Source organism: Gouania willdenowi, chromosome 18, assembly GCF_900634775.1.
Source record: "Gouania willdenowi chromosome 18, fGouWil2.1, whole genome shotgun sequence".
NCBI lineage: Eukaryota > Metazoa > Chordata > Actinopteri > Blenniiformes > Gobiesocidae > Gouania > Gouania willdenowi.
This window is the reverse complement of record NC_041061.1, coordinates 25,721,488-25,742,151: the sequence shown is the minus strand read 5'-3', so window position 1 is coordinate 25,742,151 and position 20,664 is coordinate 25,721,488. Positions and strand designations below refer to the sequence as shown.

At 38.2% G+C, this 20,664-nt stretch overlaps 1 protein-coding gene across 2 annotated transcripts in view; it reads left to right on the top strand.

Moving 5' to 3' along the window:
* Positions 1-20,664, top strand: part of nat16 (N-acetyltransferase 16) — a 56,810-nt gene that overhangs the window by 7,492 nt on the left and 28,654 nt on the right. The gene's annotated exons all lie outside the window — the stretch shown is intronic.

Here is a 20,664-nt window from a genome sequence, read left to right as displayed (position 1 = left end):
TGTTTAGACTCTTGTGGGATAAGTGTGGTCGAGTGAGTTGTGGCGCTGAATGATCAACTTAGTAGACTTTTTAAAGGTAAGAAAACAACAACATTGGCACAGTAATATGAGACAACTGGTTACAAATAGTTAACTGAGTTGAAATAAACTAAAAGAAGCAAATTTAGAAAACATTATTAACTTGTAAGACGAAATACAAAAAGAATGTTACAGTTTTGGATCGTCGGAATCACTACTAGGCTGGAAATTAAAAGAAATGCCTTGTTGTGGGCGGGGCTCGTAGAGTAGTTAAGACAAGTATAGTTTATACTATAAAACATCCAAAAAACAATCTATGCTATGGTATCTACCTTTTCAATACTCACTTTACCTCTCTATTCTCAATTATCTCAATCTAACCTACTCACCACGTATTGCAGCCCACAGGTGTTAGTTTTTATAGGAGGGACGTGGCTATTCTCAGCCAATAGCTAAAATTAATTGTAATTATACATGTACAAATACAAAAGAAACAAATTGAAATGCAGCCTAATTTAACATATTTCAATCAGAAGTTATATGAAAAAGCTTGGTAACAACACAAAAACTGATTCAAAGACAACATAAGGAAAATTAAAGTAGATCGTGACACAATTGAGAGAGTAAAACTTACATGGTTTTTTGATTTTTTTTGCAGAAGCCAAATGTACAGTACATGATGTTTCATTGACTTAATCAACCCTCACAGATACTCACACTATCCCTGAAATTGTATAAAAGTTATTTTTAGCTGGAAAACTCCAGGATGTGGTTTTCTTCAACTGTCAATCATTGGAATTATCCCACATAAAAGCCAGTAAGTAAACTAGCATAACATTGATTCATTATTTAATATTACCTTATATATAGTGCATCATATCACATTTTGCTGGACGCTTATTTATCCTCTTTTAGAGACAATCCCTGAGATCCATTTGCTCTAATTGTAAAAAATAAATAAATAAAAATGAATGGGGTTAAATATAAATCAATCAGTAAACAATAAATAGACAAGTCTTGATGCCTCTTTTACAGGTGAAATAAGACATGAATGTATGTGAGAAAATGTAACAAAACAGCAGACATCAACAGAAGCTGTTTTGCAGGCTTGGGTTGAAGGGAGGACGTGGTGTAGGTGACATTGAGGTAGATTTTTGACAGTATATAGGTGAAGTTACCAATTCTATCTGGCAATGCAGTAAAAACAACTTTTTGGGTGAGATGGCGAGACGTTGTTTGAATGAAAATATCAATTAGCAGGAGACATAACCTTTTCATTCATGAACTTATTAATTTATTTCGTGCTCTGTTGATCAGTTTAAAATGTTTGAAATGCCTCTTGATTGCTCTGTTTTGTAGGCTTTAGTAACTGTTACCAGTGACCTAAGATTATGTTATTAATTTAATGTGACGGACCAAAGTGTTAAGTTAACTAGTTACGTCTGAGGGTTTTCTGCATACCTGTCATGTTTTGGATTTGAAAATAAGGGAAATTTTCTGGTGCCCACTACGAGCTGTCCCACCCGCCCAACCAAGCTCCAGTTTCCCTTATATTTTAAAATAGATCTACAAGAAATCTAAAATGCCCACTTATCAACCACTTATAAATACAATTATGTGATTATAATCTGGTAGGTCGACCTTTATTAACATTGAAATGCTGTGAACATTCCTACTAGGGCTGGGTGATATGGACCAAAACTCATATCTCAATATTTTTCAAATAATGTCTGACCAAAAAGACAATTCTTGGTAAAATTTTCTGATGCAAAATGCTACACAGACACATTTATTAACAAACAGATCCACAATATGTGACACTCAGAAATCCATCTAACTGAGCTATATCTTATAGTTTTCTATATCGCCAAAATAGAAAACTTGATACATCTTGAATCTCGATATATCGCCCAGCCCTAATTCCTAAATTATAAAACAGCCTAAATATAAACATAAATGTTTATATGAAGCACATGTGTTTATTTAATATACTTACAGTTCATATACAAGTCAACACGTTGCATATTTACTGTTAATTTAATATTGCTTGTCTTTAAGTTAGACATTAACATTTTATTTTCATTATATTTTTTCTGATAATTTCTCATGCTCACTCATGTGGTTCTCTGGTATTCACTAATGACTTATTAGACACATTTGTTGCAGACTTTACATTCTTTAACACTTTTTAAAGCAGTGTCTATTTGTGGCGCTTGTGATTGGCTGGTTTTTCATGGTGACATATGTGGTTCCGTGGTAACTGTGTCCCATCCTGCTGCTCTTTAGGAAGGTCAACTCTATGTCCCATTTTAAAACGTATTTACACCAGTTCTTAGTTTTTTTCGCCGGAACGTCTTCATTCATTCATCTCTCTTCCGAGTTATTTTCCCTGTTTGTTGCCGCTGTCAGCACTAATCTCGCGAGAACTGCCACTCAGTCCATTTCAGGTGGTAGTTCTTGCGAGGCTAGTGACGGCGTTCAGTTTAGTAAGGCATTTTTTAATTATTATTATTAATACAGGATATTTATGGGAAAACACTAATACGGGAAGATGGCGGGAAAGAGGGGTAAAATACGGGAGTTTCCTGGTCAAAACGGGATACTTGACAGGTATGGTTATCTGTCTGAAAACACCTGTTATACCTGTATTTTGGGGAATCAATATTTTCACTAAAGGAGATTAAATATAATAACTGGGGGCAAATTATGTTCCACGTTTTGGTTTGCTCAAGACTAGAATGTAATATGGGTTGACATCGGTAGGCTATCGCTTTTTCCATATCTGTGAAAAACCAACATGTGCTGTTCTGCGTCAAACCTTGTGTTACAGTATATCGTATTAATAGTGTTGTAGTGCTATCTAGCGGTAGAAAAAAAATGTTGTTTAAGTTTCTCAATATTCCATGACACATCAAGAACTATTGAAAAGTCTTGTTAACCTCCATTCTTTGTGCTAAGGCAATGTCTGTAAGTGTTTTTATATGGTAGACAGTGCATATGGTGTCTTCAGTTCTTTTACATGGTAATATCTATATTACCATGTTAAATAACTGTAGATTATTGTTTCCTGTTTTGTACATATTTAACTAGCTCATGTCTAACTACTAAGCTAGCGCTAGCTCATTAGCATATTATATAGTATGTCATATTTTTGTTGTCCAACTTGTAAGGTTATTTTATTCTGTATTTTTTTACTGTTTTACAGTAAAACTTGTTTGTAGTTTTTTCAACTTTATAACTGCTTGGACGATTATTCTGGATGACTCCTGAGGCAGACACAGCAGTTGTTTGAGACAACAATATGGCACTTTTTCCATTACTGAAGTTTAATAAGTATTTTATTTTTTTTGCACAAATAATGTTTATTTGCAGAAAACTTCCAGTGGGACATCACATTAAAAATAGGCTTAACCTGTTTTTTCCATGGAGATATATTGTTTATTGTCAAAAAGCTAATATGAACATCTCTACTCAGTTCATCACTGGGTCTAAAGGTAAAAGGATGAAGATGCGTTATCATCCCTATTCACAATGTATGAGCTTTATGCACGCAACAATTTTGCGTTTAGCGTATGAATACTTGGCCACTTTAGGTTCAACTATTGCCCATTGAACTCCCTAAAATAGAGGTGATTTGTCTTCATTTTACACATACTTGTCAAAATACCTGTCTACTCCTTCTTTGTGGGACACACTGATATATATGGAGAGGTCTTTTGAGGCCAAATGCTCCATCCACTGTGTGTGAAGCATCTTTTCTTCCCGCTGCTGTCAGACCACAAGACCCCCACTGACCACACATACACCTCTCTACATACCATTACTATCACTGCTACTATCAGTACTATGAAGTGCTACTATCCCTTATTTGCTGCTGTACAAAAGATAAAAAAGCTTATCTTCTCTTCTCAACAAACTCTGAGTCTATCCATAAACTCTGTGTCAACATACCCCGCGATGGGAAACTTTGAGTGTCCGATTCCATTGAGTAGGCATGCTGGGGAGATGCTGGCATCTGTGCCAGGACCTGGCGGGGTTGCTTGGCCCTTTGGTCTAAGAATTACGTCATCAATATGCGCTGCTTTCAGACAATACAGTAGATAGTATCAACCAGATGTTGGAAATCAGGCATACACAGAAGAAGGTTTGATGCAGGTATTATTCAAACAACATAAGTCGTAGGTTAACTGGCATGGCAAGAAGATTGTTCCCAGAGCAGAAGCTGCCTCGCGCACAAACGTGGGATACGACGACTGGAGGAAAAACTCTGGTGACAGCGAAAGACAAACACACTGTGAAGGTTTCTAACTGCAGACCAACCAACAAAAGACTGTCACTGTAGTGACGGAGTGAACCGACTCTGGGCAGCATCGTTCGCCCATACTTAATAACCTCCAAATCAATCCAAACAAGGAACTGGTGTGCACAGCAGGGCACTGCCCAGCTTTTGGTCCTCCAAGGAAAACAACAACAACAATACCCTGAGCCACCTGTCATCAGCCAAGCTTAGTGCTCTGGAGCAGCGCTGGGCAAGCCAGCTGGCTGCCTTTGATTTCAAGATCCACAGGTAAAAACAACTCAAATGCGGATGCTCTGTCCTGCCTGCACCCAACTGCCTTGAGGCAAGCTTTACAAGCCTCAGGGTTTGAAGTGCATCAGGTCGTTGTAGAGGTTTTCCCCTTGCAACTACCCACCAACATCTGTGCCCTTCAGCAGGCTGACCCGGTGCTTGGTAAAATGTTAGCCTTCTGGTGGAAGAAACTTTACCCAAACCGTGATGAGCATAGTCAGCTGTCCCGGCCCACTCTGACACTTCTCAGACAGTGGAGTCAACTGGCTGAGAAGGCGGGAGTGTTCACAGGCAGGTTTCATGTTCTGATGGTGGGGAACCAGTTTTTCAGATGCATCTGCCTGCTGCCTTGAAATCACAGGTCCTCACTGCGGTCCAACAAAACCAGGGCCCTCAAGGTGTTGATAGGACCGTGTCAAACCTGTGAATAGTGTCATGTTGCAAAGGATGCTGGGCCATCAGCCTGGAGTTTCCTGGGACATTTGTTGGTAATACAGCAAAACAAAATCTTGGCCATTGATTTTACCATGTTTGAACCAACCCGCAATGGGCTGGAGAATGTCCTGATGTTGATGGACGTTTTTAGCAAATACATCCTTGCCTTTCTGACTCAAGATCAAACTGCATGGTTTTCAAAGTTGGACGCCCCGGTGCGGATTAATGCTGACCAGGGTAGGAACTTTGAGAGTGCACTCATTAAGCAGCTCTGCAAACTATATGGGATCGAGAAGTCCCGGACTAGCCCCTTTCATCTCACTGGGAATGGCCAGTCCGAGCGGTTTAACCGCACACTTCACGATCTGCTACGTACTCCCAGAAGCGGAATTGGCACTCTTGTTGCCCACTACCTGGCTTGCGTATTCCCGTTGTTCCCCTGATCGGTAAGCGTGTAATTGCCTTGTCTTCAATGTTTTATTAGTCTTTATCAGCCTGCATGACAGACCCTGAGTGATTTCCCTGTTTTAGTAAACTCTAGACACTGGTGATCGTCAGCCTCCTGAAACTTACCCTGCAGCCGGTACGCATTTCTGTCGCTAACATTTATGCTAACATTAGCCGGTTCGCTGTAGTGGTAAGGTGTCAATGTATTATACAGATCCTGGAAACACTATCAGTGCAGGAAGGAGGCTCCGAAAAGACGGATGACCACCAGCCCTTGGAACACAGGGACATGCTAACAAGCTAAGTACATACAGGCACACTGTTGCTTTGCCTACAGTGAGTGCACGTTAACTGTTGGGCCTGAGGCTGCCTCAGCGTTTTGACTGTCACTCGGCCGCCACTCTGAGAGCATTGGCTTCGGCTCTTGGCACCTGGTTTAGCCTCTCTGCTTGTCTGTGTGAAATGTTTGTGTCCAACTGAATGGGAAGACCTGTTGTATGTTGAATGAGTGAGGATTTGCAAGAAGAAGGGATAACTATTTTATGTCTAAATAGTTTTATATAGTGTTTAAGAAAATAAAGCATTGTACTAATTGAACCTGGAATCACGTCTCTGCTCTCCTTGTACAAACCCACCTATGTGCTTTATTTTTTCCCCTTGAATTGATTACTTTTACATCTGTTTACAACAGTCCAATTTGCAGTGTTATGCATGTGACGCATCTGTAGACACAGAGCTACACACACTTACATATTAACACTTTTAACGATTGTACAACATAAATAAAAGCAACACGGTATTGATGAGGGCAGCTCAGCAACCTGCTCCTCTTTGACTGCACTGGCCATTGCTACAGCAACAAGTCAAGCTAACTACCGGGGCTGAAACGATTCATCAAGTTACTCGATTACAAAAATTCCTCAAGGCAAGAATTGTGCCTCAAAGCATCTTTACATTCTTAAAACGCGCACTATAAGCGCAGGGACCGCATACCACTAGCGCGTCATAAATGCACGACAAACATTCTGCATTTAGTTGGCGCCATGGCGGAAAGTAAGCAACAGAGAACGTCTAAAGTCTGGGATCATTACATCCTCAAAAATGAAGAAAGCAAGGTGCAATCATGTGTTTACTGCAAACAATACTTGGCATACCACAGCAGTATGGCTTCAATGATGCAGCATCTGAACTGAAAGCAATCGCATGCTGTTTCAACAAGCTTCGCTGAAACAACGTAATGTAGCACTAATTTAGTCCTGGGCCAGTGATCAATCAATAAATAAATTAACCGGACAATGAAAATGAACGCGGAAGTTTTCCAGCCACAATATATTGACATATGCGTGTGTATTTGGCTGCGTGCCTGTCAGCTGCTACTGCAAAGGTTAACGTTAGCAACGGATGTAAAACAGCAGATAACTCAGTCAGTTCTAATAATTTCTCAGTGAACCTTCAGCGTAATTACTCTAAAATAGTATGCCACCGCCAGGTAATCTTAGATTTAGGTAAATCAAACAGTTATAGTGCGGTAGATGCTGCAACTCTAGCTTTGGATTGCTACAGTGGCTACACCCAGCGGCTACACCCAGCGGCCTATGTAGCAGTGGAGCTTCGTACCGCCAGCGGAGGAGACGTAAGCGGTGTGATTGTACACAAACCAGGGTAGATGGTCTTTAAATCCTTAAAAAGGTGAGGCATTAAAATTGATGTAGCCAAATTTAAGGCCTTAAAAGCTTTACATTTGAGAAAAAGGGCATTCAATTTGAGAAATTATAGCATTAAATATTGTGGTACGCCTCAGTGCCTGTGCTCTGAAATGTTGTGGATTTTAAACACTGTCTCTGATCATCACAGTGATAATTCTAGTGATGACAGCAGCACAATATTTGATATAGAATAGAAATACTTTATTAAGCCAGAGATAAATTAATTTTCTCAGCTGCTAAAAACATAATTCTAGTGTTTGTCAAACACATACACACAGGTTTCTAGGTTACCATAGCAAATAGGCTCACCCCAGAAATGATATATTATTTGTTAGTAGTTAGTTAGTTGACTTAACTGTATTGTTATTTAATTATTGGCACTGGCACTTATTAACACTACATGGTTAAATTGCAATAAATAAGCTTAGTTTTAGAGCCAAATGTTGTTTTTTTGAAAAATAAAAGCCAAATGCTTGATCATTTTACAGCCACGTCATTTTAGTTTTACATTATCAATCAATCAATCAATCTCAGTGTCTTGAGATACCATTAGTTATGATTGATTGATTGATAAACAGACCTCTACCTCCCACAATGCAGCATTTATTTAAAGCGACAGGTCGGGCCGATGAAAGAAAGTGTCATATCCTGTCCAAAATGGTGGCTCTCAATTTGATGCCCGACGGTATAAAACCATTCTAAAAAAAAAAACCCTTATAATGTGTTTTTTTTTTTTTTAAATAAAAAGATGCACATATTTTGTTCATTGGTAATACATTGAACACATTTTTGGTTTTATACATTTTCACTACATCTACCCATTAAAGAGAACTAAAATTAAATTGCTTTTTCATCTCTGATGTATGGACCTTTGTCAAATTTTACCAAAGCTTTTGTTTCAGAGAAGGAATTCAATTTCTCTCTCTCTCTCTTATTTTATTTTTTTATTGACTTATTTTCATTGCACATATTGATTGTGTAACAAATGTTGACGTAAGAGCAGTGACAGATGTCCATCCGGTAGTGCACAGTTTATTATTCGCAGTCTTTGAAAATCCACTGTGCTGATGAATAAGATAGTAAAACATTAGGCTAATTTTCTAGAAAAAAAAATAGGGGCTTGCAAACCCAAAGTCTAAACTTTGGGAAATATTTAACCAAGAATGGAAAAGATCAATTCCAAATACAATTTATATTTTGCATGAAAATGTAATGTTTTACAAAGGAATCACAAAGACAAGCTGTAAACAAATGTCCATTTAGCACTGGTGCTACGCTTCCTCATAAATGGGCAACCTGCCTAGTGTTAAAGGCTCAGTGAGGAGAAAAAAGGCTTGGATAACAGAAGAACCACTAGGACACCATTACATAACTTTTTAGGATACTTCCATTCTTTAACATTGAATAGAACTGTGTTGTAAGATAAAACACCTCTGCAGGAAATGCATCTTTTATAAATCATGTGTGCATGACTTACGATCCCTACGTCTTAATGCTTGACAACACACGAGGGGATGCTTTGGCCTGATGTAACTATGCCTGGGTTGTTGGCAAAGAATTACAGCATGAGGAATTGTATAAAAGGGGCTCCCCATACAACAAGAGAACATCATGATGCTAACTCTAGCGTATCGTAAAATATAGAGGGGCCTTCATGGTCGTGGGCCTCTTTGCTGTCTTAGATTCTCAAAGAAGCTGTGAGCTGAGGTCCAAATGGTTATTGACCTCAGACACACAAAAGAATGGAGAACCTGAGCCAAAAATCCTCTTGAATGTTCTACAGCTCAGATCAGTAACTAGGTTTTAAGCTGAGATGATCTTACTATTGATAGTTTTTGCTCGTTAAAGAAATGTAATGTTTTACATGTTTGATATTATTGGAGCAACATTGATGAAATGTGTTGGGAAGCATACCTGTCAAGTTTTGGATTTGAAAATATGGGACATTTTCTGGTGCCCGCTCCGAGCCATTCCGCCACCCCAACCAAGCTTCAGTATCCCTTATATTTTAAGACAGTTTCACAAGAAATCTAAAATACCTACTGATGTGTGATTACTGGGGGTGTGATGATACACTCAGCTCACGAGATGAGACGAGACACGATATTGGGTTCACGAGAACAAGAACGACACAAGATTTTAAGAAAACTACAATGATAAAAGATATGACGACCAACAGACCTTTATTTAACCAAATTGCACATGCATTTTGAAATGTTTTATTATAGCTCTTTACATGCATGATGTGAGCACGAGCTTTTAATACACATCTTCTTCCACAAATTGAAACTAAAACTAAAATTTAAAAAACTAAAAAGTTAAACAATATTATGTGCAAAAATAAATCAAAGTGCAAACAGAGCCTGTCATTACCAACATGCTCCAGCCATGTTCTTTTAACTGTTAATAAACTTCTTCAACAAACTGAAACTAGAACTAAAATGTACTCCTCCTCTTCTTTTTTTCCTTCTCCTGCTTTAGGTCCTGGCAGGCTAGATGTAGCAAAGGGGCATTACTGCCCCCACAGGTCACAAATAGAAGTTTGGATAGCTCACAAAAAATTAAATAAAAAAATCTCGCGAAACAGATTTTTAACGCAGTGAGAAATAGCAAGTTTAATCTCGTGAGATCTTGTGGCACGAGATCTCCTCACACCCCGAGTGATTACAGAATCTCTCCTGGTTCGTTCTGGTCAAACTGCCCTAAGCAGGCCAGATACCACCATACGCTGATTCACCAAGGTATCTTCTCAGAGACTTTGTCATTGTTATGACCATTATCAACAACATACAAAACACTGAGAGCACAGGACAACGGCAGATTTATTGAGACACACTGAAAGCCTGTTAACCTCTGAATCCCAGAATGGCCTGCTTCCAAAATCTATTGACCAAATAAACCCTGTGTCAGCATCTGACCAGCAACCCTCAAACATGACTCCGTCTCAATTAATCCAAAACTGCCACAACACCCACTTGTCAACCACTTAATTAATACAATTATGTGATTAGAATCTGGTAGGCCTACCTTTGCTGACATTGAAATGCTGTGAACATTCTCACTAGGACAGGGTGATATGGATCAAAACTCATATCTTAATATTTTTTCTCAAAATGGCGATACATGAAATAATTCTTGATAATTTTATTTCAAATGAAGTCTGACCAGAAAGACAATTCTTGGTTTGCTGATGCAAAATGCCACACAGGCTCATTTATTAACAAACAGCTGCACAATATGTTCCACTTTTGACTTTTTCACCTGTAAGGGACAGCATGTGTGAGTGAGTTCTGTAGTGTGGCTTGTTACGAGGAAGGTTAGGACGGTTAGAAGGTTAGGAAGGTTAGCACTCAGGAATCCATCTAACTGAGCTTTACATGCTGTTCTAAGAAATATAAGCTGTGACTCCTATTATGAGTATTTTGACAAGCTATAAATATATATATATATATCAATATATGCGATATCGTAGTTTTCTATGTCGCCAAAATAGAAAACTTGATATATCTTGAATCTCACAGCACAGCCCTAATTCCTGGGACTAATATACAGACATACAAGCAAGTAGAGCAGAAGTTTTCATATTAAAAGTAATCACCAGAAACCATTATTCATTCACACCAGTCACTCACATCAGTTATACCAGTGGTGGTAAGCTACAATGTATCCACAGCTGCCCTTGGACATACTGACAGAGGTGTGGCCCCTCAGACCACCACCAAACATTCATTTCACAACTCATACCCATCCATACAAGGCAATGTGGCCCAATGACACAACAATGACTTGGATTCGAAACCCCAACCCATCTGTTACTGGACGACCCACTATACTACTGAGCCACGGTCGATTTATTCTTTGAAGCATTAATATTAATTTATTTTATGGTGTTTTGGTCTTTGGCTTTCAATCTTGGTTTCTTCATTTTCACTACTGGCCAATAATTTCAATTTCAATTTATTTCTAATTAATAGTATATCTCTGATGCGCACAAATACTGCACAGGCTCCTGGAAGTGAGGAAGTGATGTGAAGTGTAAAAGGGGTAAAAGTTTAGTTTTACCTCAATTTGGATCTAAATTCACTGTGTTGCGAAACAGTGGTTGTTTATTTAGGCAATGTTGCTTATTAGGTCTTAAATAACACCTTAAAAGGCACACCGCTTCTAGCCCCATATCCTCTACCACCGAGAGTGGTCGACCGTCACTACAATCATGTATCCAGTGACTGTTCATTTGTCACTCATGGACTTATTCATTTTGGCTCTGAACCCTGTCATGTTGTCAGGTGTGGATTGGAGATGCTCGCAGCATGTAGCAGCTAGCACTGTCCGAGTGTCTGTGCTAGCTGCTACAGGTTTAGTATTAAGATTGTAGCAGAGGCTGCAAAGCTCCTGTGATCGGCAAACTCTTTCTTGCACAATTTGCACGCCACTGGGCTTTTGTTTTCCATGCAGTGTTATTATAATCTATACTGTAATCCGTCTCGTATTGTAGTCTCTGCATTAGTATTATGGTTATGCTGGGAACTTGTACAATCGTTGTTTGGACCGCAACAAAAACAAGCGATTAACGATGTTTTTTTTATTTCACTGCGTTATTTTTCTGTAATTAATTAAAGCTGCAGTATGTAAGTTTTTTGGCATCATTAAGTGAAAACTTCATAATCATCTTTGAGCATACTGTAATACAAAGCTTTCTGAGTGAATCTCTTCTCCTTCTCTTGGCCCTGTAAAAGACATTTACAGGACCACACAAGACCACAAATGTATGGACCACACAAGATAAAGTCCATACATTTGTCACTAGTCTCTATTGAAAAAAAAAAGTTGCTTAGACAAGACACTGGTAAGAGAGGTTTCAGTTTCTAAACAGAGCATAGGGAGGATTCTACATACTGCAGCTTTAATCAGAATCATTGCGTTAAAGTCCCAGTCCTTTTTCTAAAAAGAAGTGATAAAAACAACAAAATGAGCATCAACCACGACAAAGCAACCAGGACCTTATTCTGTCACACTCAGAAGTCTTGGCTCTCCAGCAAATAGATCGGCAAACATCAGTCAGTTTGTTTACATGCAGAAAAACTTATAAATTGCTTAATCCAATAGTAAGTGGATTTTTTAAAACTTAGTAAGCAGGTATAACAATAAAGATTGTAATTCAATTCAATGGAGGCAGAGTCTGATGACGTTTGTCTGGAGCTCAGTTTTTCCTCCATCACGTTTACTCAGACAAGACAAGAGGTCCTCCATCAAAAAGCTCGGTATCTGTGTGCATGTAAAGGCATTGAGCAAAAGTGTACCAGAGCCCAAGAAGATGAGGTTCTCAGGACTGTTGGAATGGAGAGCACCAGAACTTAACAACCACTGGTTAGTGGCGAACACTAATGTTGCAGAAGATTATCTCTTTGCACATGACCAATGTTGAATCATTAAGACCACAGCAGCAGAAGACCATAGAGTCACTCGTGTCTGCTAAAAATAATGTATTCCAATGGCCTCCACAGTTGCCTCGTCTCCAGCCACTATACCACATTTGTAATGGAATGAAACGGGAAATTCACATAATTAATGTGGAGCCGACAAATCAGCAGCCACTGTGTGTTGTATGTCAACATGACCAACATCTTTGAGGACGTTTTCAGCACAAAGTTGGAGCAGTGAGAGAAAAAGCTTGTGGTCCTTTCTTATACTTGCAAGCTGTATTTAATAAAGTGGACCATTAATATTAAACCATAAATAATCGTTTTCTTTGACAACATTGAGAGAGAACAAGAGATGAAAGGAAAGAGGGAGAGCAGGCGATGGGAAAATGATTTGATGTCCTTTGACAGTTTGGTATTTGGAATCGAAAGCGGGGAGGCATTCTTGTTTTTATCAAAGAGAGAGACATTGGAAAGAACAATACACCCATTCTGTTTTAGTTTTTTAGTAGTTGAGTGTCTCAGGTCTATCCTCACTGGGAATGAGCAGCTCACCGCAGTGAGGGGTGGATTCACTAAAGGTTTAGGGGTATTAAAATGTGTGCAAACGTCACTCCGCGCGCTATCAAGGGGTACAAAGCCCAGGGAATCAGGACTGCACGTCTTCTGCACGTCACAATGCGCCCACAGTCCATTTAGCGCGTTTCCTTCTGATGAATATGTAAAGTAGGCAGATCTCATAAGGGGAGCAAAAAATGGCAGGAGGAAATGCCAATAAATTAATGCAGTGTTTCCACTGAATTAATGCAATTCATCAAACCTGGACTTGATAGCGCCCCCCCGTTTTTTTTTTTTTTAATAAATTTAGCACGCACCACAACCAGGTGGTAGCTGTCAAAGCTTTTTACGCAGTGATGGCAGCAGTGATATTTGTGAAGAGACGGCGCAGGTGAGAGGAAAGATGACCAAGGGATCACATTTTCAGACCTTGAGTTCACAATTTTAAGAATGTATCGTTTATCAACCCATGCCATTTTGGAGCTATTCGGTGAAGCAGCAGCAGAAACATTGTGGAGCGCACCTTTGGAATGCTGAAAAGCAGGTTCTCTTGTTTGGAACGCACTGGTGGAGCACAGCTCTACAGCCCCTAAAAAGTAGCCCAGATCATTGTGGTCTGCTGCACGCTGCACAACATCGCTAAAGACACGGCTTGGAGGATGATGTCGAAAAATGGCAATGAATGAACCGCTGTTCAGGCTCGAAAGTGGTTCTAAGTATGTAGAAAGTTTGTCACCTGAGGACGCAGCCACTTATTTAAGAAAACTCACTTTAAGTGCAGGTGAACTATTGCGGGACCCATGCAGCATTCCCGAAAACAAATGGTCATCCGATGTGTGCTCCTGGTCCGATGTTCAAACCCAGTGAATATACGAAACAAAACCTAAAAGCATCCAAGTCTCTAGATGCTGTAACTACTTGTTATGAATGGGCAGGTAGGCGGGCTGCTGTACTCCTGTTAACGAAGGTTTCCGTGTATTTCCGCGTTCTGATCAGTTTTAACGGATGAGTTTTCATCTCCACATGAAGTCTCCTCCTCACTGTCCCACGTCTGCATATCAGTCCATTTACAGCTTTTTATGGTCACTTTTTACTGGATCTAGACTGAGATAGAGCTCCGTCCACGATCGCTTCTGAACAAACGTAATGTGGTTATTTGGTAACTTTATGCTGTTTATTTCTATCATAAACCAACTGATATTTACTTTATCCGGAATGTTTCAGCGCTCTCTCTCTTTCTCTCTCTCTCCGTATGTGTGTCAGATACGTCAGCTGTCAGCCTCTGTTTGATAGCACGCAATCATAAGTCTCATCTATTCTTCTGAAAAAGGTGCCCACCAGCCGATATGTTGTAAAATTTAAGTCCTGGATTGTTGGTACTCCTATTTGTGCAATCAGCAACGCAACATTGTGTTGTTTTTATACGAAAACAAAAGTGTTTCAATGGCGTGTCGATGCTAGCACAATGCAGTCCTCTGGTTGTTTTGCACCAAGCCTGCGCGCGCATGCACATAATTTAGTATGCAAATGTCACACGAAATGGGTCTATATGGGGCAACAAAATGAAACGGAACAGCAAACACGAGCCAATCAAATATAAAGCAATTTTTCATGAGCCCGTTTCTAAAGGTATGTATATTTTTTATTGTTTTACTTTTGCATTTAACACAGAAAATGCATTAATCAAAGAAATAAATCCAAGTAATCTTTAATTGTCAATTTTTCAACATGTGCTGGACATACAGAAAAATCGAGAAAAAAATTTATCTCTGAGCTACGGTGTAAATTAACAGTAGAAAGATTTTAAAATATATATAGTATATAAAGGATAAAAATAAAAGGACAGATTATCAAAAATGTTCAGATACTGTGCATTTCAAAAAAGCAACAGCAAATGTGCATGGACTTGTATTAACCGCAAGTAAATTAATATAAGGCACAAAACATAAATCAGAATCAGAATCAGAATCATCTTTATTCGCCAAGTGTATGTTGTACACACGAGGAATTTGACTCGGTCAACTGTGTTCTCTCCAATAGTGAAAACAATTCAATAATAAACAATCAACTAGAAGAGATGATAATAAGTATAAACATAAGTATAAATATAAACAGTAGTTAGACTATAATGTGCAAATAACAAGATGATAATAATAATAATAATAATAATAATAATAATAGTATAAAAAAAATAAATAAATACAAAATAAAAATTAAAAAAAAAATAAGATAAAAAGAAGGGAAAAATAATAGAAAAGAAAGGTAATAATAAAATATAATATTAATAAAAGGAAAATAGGAAAACATTCCACATAACTCAGCCTATTTTGATATCAGATATTTGAATTGAAATAAACGTTTATACTTTTTATTAATGTTTAAATTAAAGTGCCTTGTTTTTTCTTTTGCGGAGGATTCATTTGTGGCCTCTGGATACGGTGTGAACATCTGCGCCCTCGCCGCGTACCGGACGCACCAGGGACCACCGACCTGGAAACCATCGTTCCTTGACAATGCATTGATGAGCATAATTAGTCCAATCAGTCAGTTGATTTCCTATATAGGGTTAGTTGTCAAAATATGTGTCACCTGAAATAGTTTGTTTGGTATGTCACACCTTTCCTCCATTGCTACAGTGAGGACACATATTTTGACAACTTGTCTATTGAAATATCAAAATATTTAAATAAACCAGTTACCTGTGGTTTTCCATGTTAGGACAGATAATCAGTTGTATCATTTCAAATACACAAATAGGCTGCAATAAACTCCATTGGTTTAATCAAACATGACAAGCAGCTAACCAATCAAACTTTAATTTATATTGCACTTTTCAAACAAATCAAATACAATTCAAAGTAGAAGTGACAGACAAAACATAGGATGTAAAAAAAAAAGATTTATAAAACATCAAATAAGACAAAACTACAGTAAATGTTGGGTTGTTAAAATAATAAAGTATAATACAAGCAATAACAATAAACATAGAATAATTAAATATTACTGGCGCCCTGTCCAGGGTGCACACCTGCCCAGCGCCCTATGAGAGCCGGAGATTGGCACTGGCAGACCCCCGCGACCCTGTTAAACGGGAATAAGCGGGTATGAAAATGGATGGATGGATAATTAAATATTAGTAAAAAAACACACATTATAGTAAAACAGTAAAACATGATAATAAAAAATAGAACGTAATGATTATCAACATTAAAATGTTGATAAAACAAAAGAGGATTAAAAAAAAAATGTTTAAGAAAGAATCTATAAATATTAAACTTATACAATTATGTAACAGTAAATTACATGAAGGCCCGAATAAATACATGGGTTTCAAGTTAAAAATATTGATTCTTTTTTTTTCAGCTCCTCTATTATACTTTCCACCGTGAAGACCTTTGTACCTCTGATTGGCTCTGATCGTTTTTCAAGTGACGTTTAAACTGACCAATGCCCGCCACCAAAGTGCCAAAACAACATCACCGAGAGATCACAGAAGTAACAGCGAGCGTACAGACCTAGACGGCGAGAGCGCAGAAAGGCACCGAAAGTGCGCGATGACAGTTTTTATGCGCTTGGGTTTTGGCACTAAATTGACACCATAGAAACCCTCCTCCCTCCTCTCAGCTTTTATAGGAGGGGAGGGGCTAACAGTGACAATTGGTGATGCGCGATGGTCATCCCTCTCAGCCGGCAGCAAAAATAAATTGTAATAGCCGGCGTTCAACCCTTAGAGGCCAGTAACTTGACATTTTACAACTAAATATGCAAAATTTAAATATTTTTACTAAAATGTTAAATCAACAGCACTACCCACATAAATGTGTATTCAGCAGAAAAAGTGGGTTTGAGGTTTGATTATTCTTTAAATAACAAATTGATACTCAAGAGAACTGACAGGTAGGGGTAAAATTTGATATTAAACATAGTTTATTGATTGTAACTAAGTATGTGTAAGCCATAGAACTGTAACATGGTTCCACAGGTTTGCATTTAATTCAATTGTAATTGACAGTTTTTATAGAATTTTCAAAGTGAATTACAATTAAAAACTCCATTATCTGAGCTAAATTGCAATTCAATTATAATTACAGCAGCAACAGATTTTTTCAACGACAACTACAATAATAATTACATCATAATTGTAATTAATTATCAATTACACAATTATAATTATAACTCACCCCAACCCTGGCTGTAGTGAATTTTAATTGCAAGCTCCATCAAAAGATCATATATAACTCTAGAGGTTTGGTTATTTTCTTTAAAAGACCTTGTAGAGCAGCCAGGATGAGAAATCTCAGTTAATAAGCCAATCACAACATGCTAAAGTTTGGCAACGCTGACAGCGTTATTTACTTTTAGCATGGTTAGCAATGAGGAGCAGCGCAGTCTTTAAAGTCAGTGGTGTGGGAACATTTCACTTTCTTTCTTGAGTCTAATGACAAGGAAGAGAAAATGGTGAACAAAAAAGTGTCTGTAAACATTGTTTTACTAGTATCGCCTATTTGAATGGAAACACTTTCAACATGACTTCACATCATGGCGGCGCCATCACCCAGCAATATCATTGTCTGAAGCAGGCCGAACAGGTAACACAGTCAGCGAAAAAGCAATAGCCTTCATTCAGACACACCCCACTTGTTCAGAAAAACCCCAAAGGCAGTAGGTGTTCATCGCCAGGGATCTGCAGCTGTTTTCGGCGGCTGGAGATGTAGAATTTTATCATCTTTTAAGTAGGCTGGATCCATTTGACAAAATAAATGGCCAGTTTAAGTTTCCTGAAGCACAGGTTTATTTATGGAAAGTAATGCATTTTTGTTGATTTTAATTTTGAATGAATATTTGTAAATGGACTGTGTCCTTTAGAAGTTTTATTTTTCTATATGTATTTTATTAAGTTTGGTTTATTTTATGTCATACAATACACCGTATACAGGAATGTGTATGAATTTTGTTTTGCTTCAAAGTAAAATAAAATGCTTTAAAATGAAAAAAAGTAGCACTCTTTCTTAATCCCTTGCTGTTCTTTAAAATTTTCTTTAAACACTGGAAACATTTTAATATACCGGGCCATCGGAACCAAACCGAACCGTAAACCATGACCAAAAAACCGAGGCACGCATTGAAGCGTGGGCTGACTGTATTGTTGCATCCCTACTAAATACACAATACATCCAATAGTGAACCACTCATTTAAAGTCTGGAAACAAGTAAGACATTTCCTATCACTCATAGACATCTCGTTTTCTGGTCGTCTAGTGAAGAAGCATCTATTTACAAGATGAATTATTGATAGAGCTTTTGAAATCTGGGCTGAGGGAGAAGTTACATCATTAAATAAGAGGTATGCCAACAATGTTTTAATGTCTTTTGATCAGCTTGGACAAAAAAAAACTGCATTCCCAGTACGTAATTTCATACCTAACTCCCCTTCGTTCCCATCACAGATCTAGGCTTTACTTAACTCATCTAACCTGAAACCCTAACAAAGAGGATCTTACTGAACACCTAAAGATGAGGTGTGAAAGTCAGCATTAGATAAGATAATTCTTCATTTACGTTTGAGACACACCATCATTCAATTCAAGATTTTGCATCACCTTCACTTGTCCAAAGCCAAGCTAGCAACATTTTTGCTAACTATTGACTTAACTTCCGACCAGTGGAACCAGTCACCAACTGGTCTTGCCCAAAGTTTTTGGGAGGCATTATTTAAAATGTATTTAGATATTCTTAAACCCAGGTGAAAGCCTCTGCCTTTTCGGCAGTATTTGGTGCCGCCCCACTGAGTGTGAGCTTAGCAAGCCAAGGAGAAACTATCATTGCATTCTCCACACTGTTGCCTAAGCGGCTAATTTTACTTAAATGGAAAGACAAATTTCCTCCAACATATCAGTAATGGATAAAAGACATGATCAAATGTCTGGCAACAATGAAGGTATTACACTGTATGGCAACCTTTATTAACATTTCTGGAAAATATGGATCCCACAGCATTAAGATAGGGAAGTCGATGGAATACAGACCCCAGTTTGTATATCTGTGTATGGGTATATAACTTACTGTATACAAGCCTTGGTGTGTGCAGTAGGTTTGGAGCTCTGTTAGAGCAACATAGGGTGGGGGGCGGGAAGGGGTTATTTAGTTTTGTACAAAAAATTCTTTAATGTTAGAGATTATATTTGAAAAAAAAAATCAAAAACAACTTGGAGAAAAAAAAGTGACCGGACAAAATAGCGGCTTCAGAGCCACAATTATGTCTGCACCTGATGAAAAGGGTGGCTCCGGCTCTGGTGGCTTCCACAGATTTGTTGAGTTTGTAGATACAATAACAGAGAGTTGTTATGGACATGTGGCTTTAAAAGAGCAGCCTATAGAGAAACTTGTAGTTTGAGACCCTTGTTTTACAAGATTAGTGTTCATAGATGTAAATGAAGAAACCTTAGTTTATAGGGACGTAGCGGTTTGGTATAATCACGGTAGTAACCTCACGGTACGATAATTATTGCGACACTGTAGGAAAGCTCACGGTTTTAAAGGAAGGCACACAATCTGGAATGTGTTGAGTATGAGGGGTGGATCCATTTTATTCTATGGATCCACCCCCCAATACCCCCCAGACCTGCACGCGCGTACACACCTGCACGCCTATCATATTACAGGATCAATATTACACACATATTACAATGCCGATACACGTGAAACACGCAAAAATCTGCCGATTAAATTGGCCTGCCGATGAATCGGTCCAAAAAACAATCCGACAAAGTGAACCAGTCCAAGTTCCTCTGCCAGATCCACCCAAAATTCCCACAAACACAATAACAGATGTACCTGCAGCAACGATTATGAATTGGAAACTCAACTAAAGCTAACAAAGCTAAGCTAAACCACCAAATTCATAAAAGGAATAGACCAGTGAAAAGTACATGGATTACTGTCATCAAACCACAAAAATTCACCCATCCCAACTTGTGAAATGCATTATTTTTAAATTATATTTCATGTGTTCACAAGACAAAGCTGTAATGTAACTATTATGATTATTACACCAAAATATCCTGAATGAATAAATAATCAAGCTTGATCTGGTTTAATTATAGGAAATATGAGAAATATTTATCAATCATAACGTTATGTTACTCATTATCAGATACAAAAAACAAAACAAGATTCAGCAGCAGTAAAAACACAGAGTTATTTTTGCTTTTCGTGTGCTTTTTTTTTTTTAGAAAATGATTCACATTTTAAGTGAGGAAACAAATTAAATGCATACAATAACACTAATAGAGTCATCCACATGCACAAATATATTGCATAGAAATATCAGCCTGTGAGCTCTTTGAGTCAGCAGTCATTGCCCGATCTTGTTTGATCTCAGAAGCTAAGCAGGTCTGGGCCTGGTTAATAGTTGGATGGGAGACCACTGGGAATTCCAGGTGCCACAGTGGGGTGGCAGTCACCCCAGTGGTATCTGTCATTGTGTCCTTGGGCAAGACACTTCACCCAC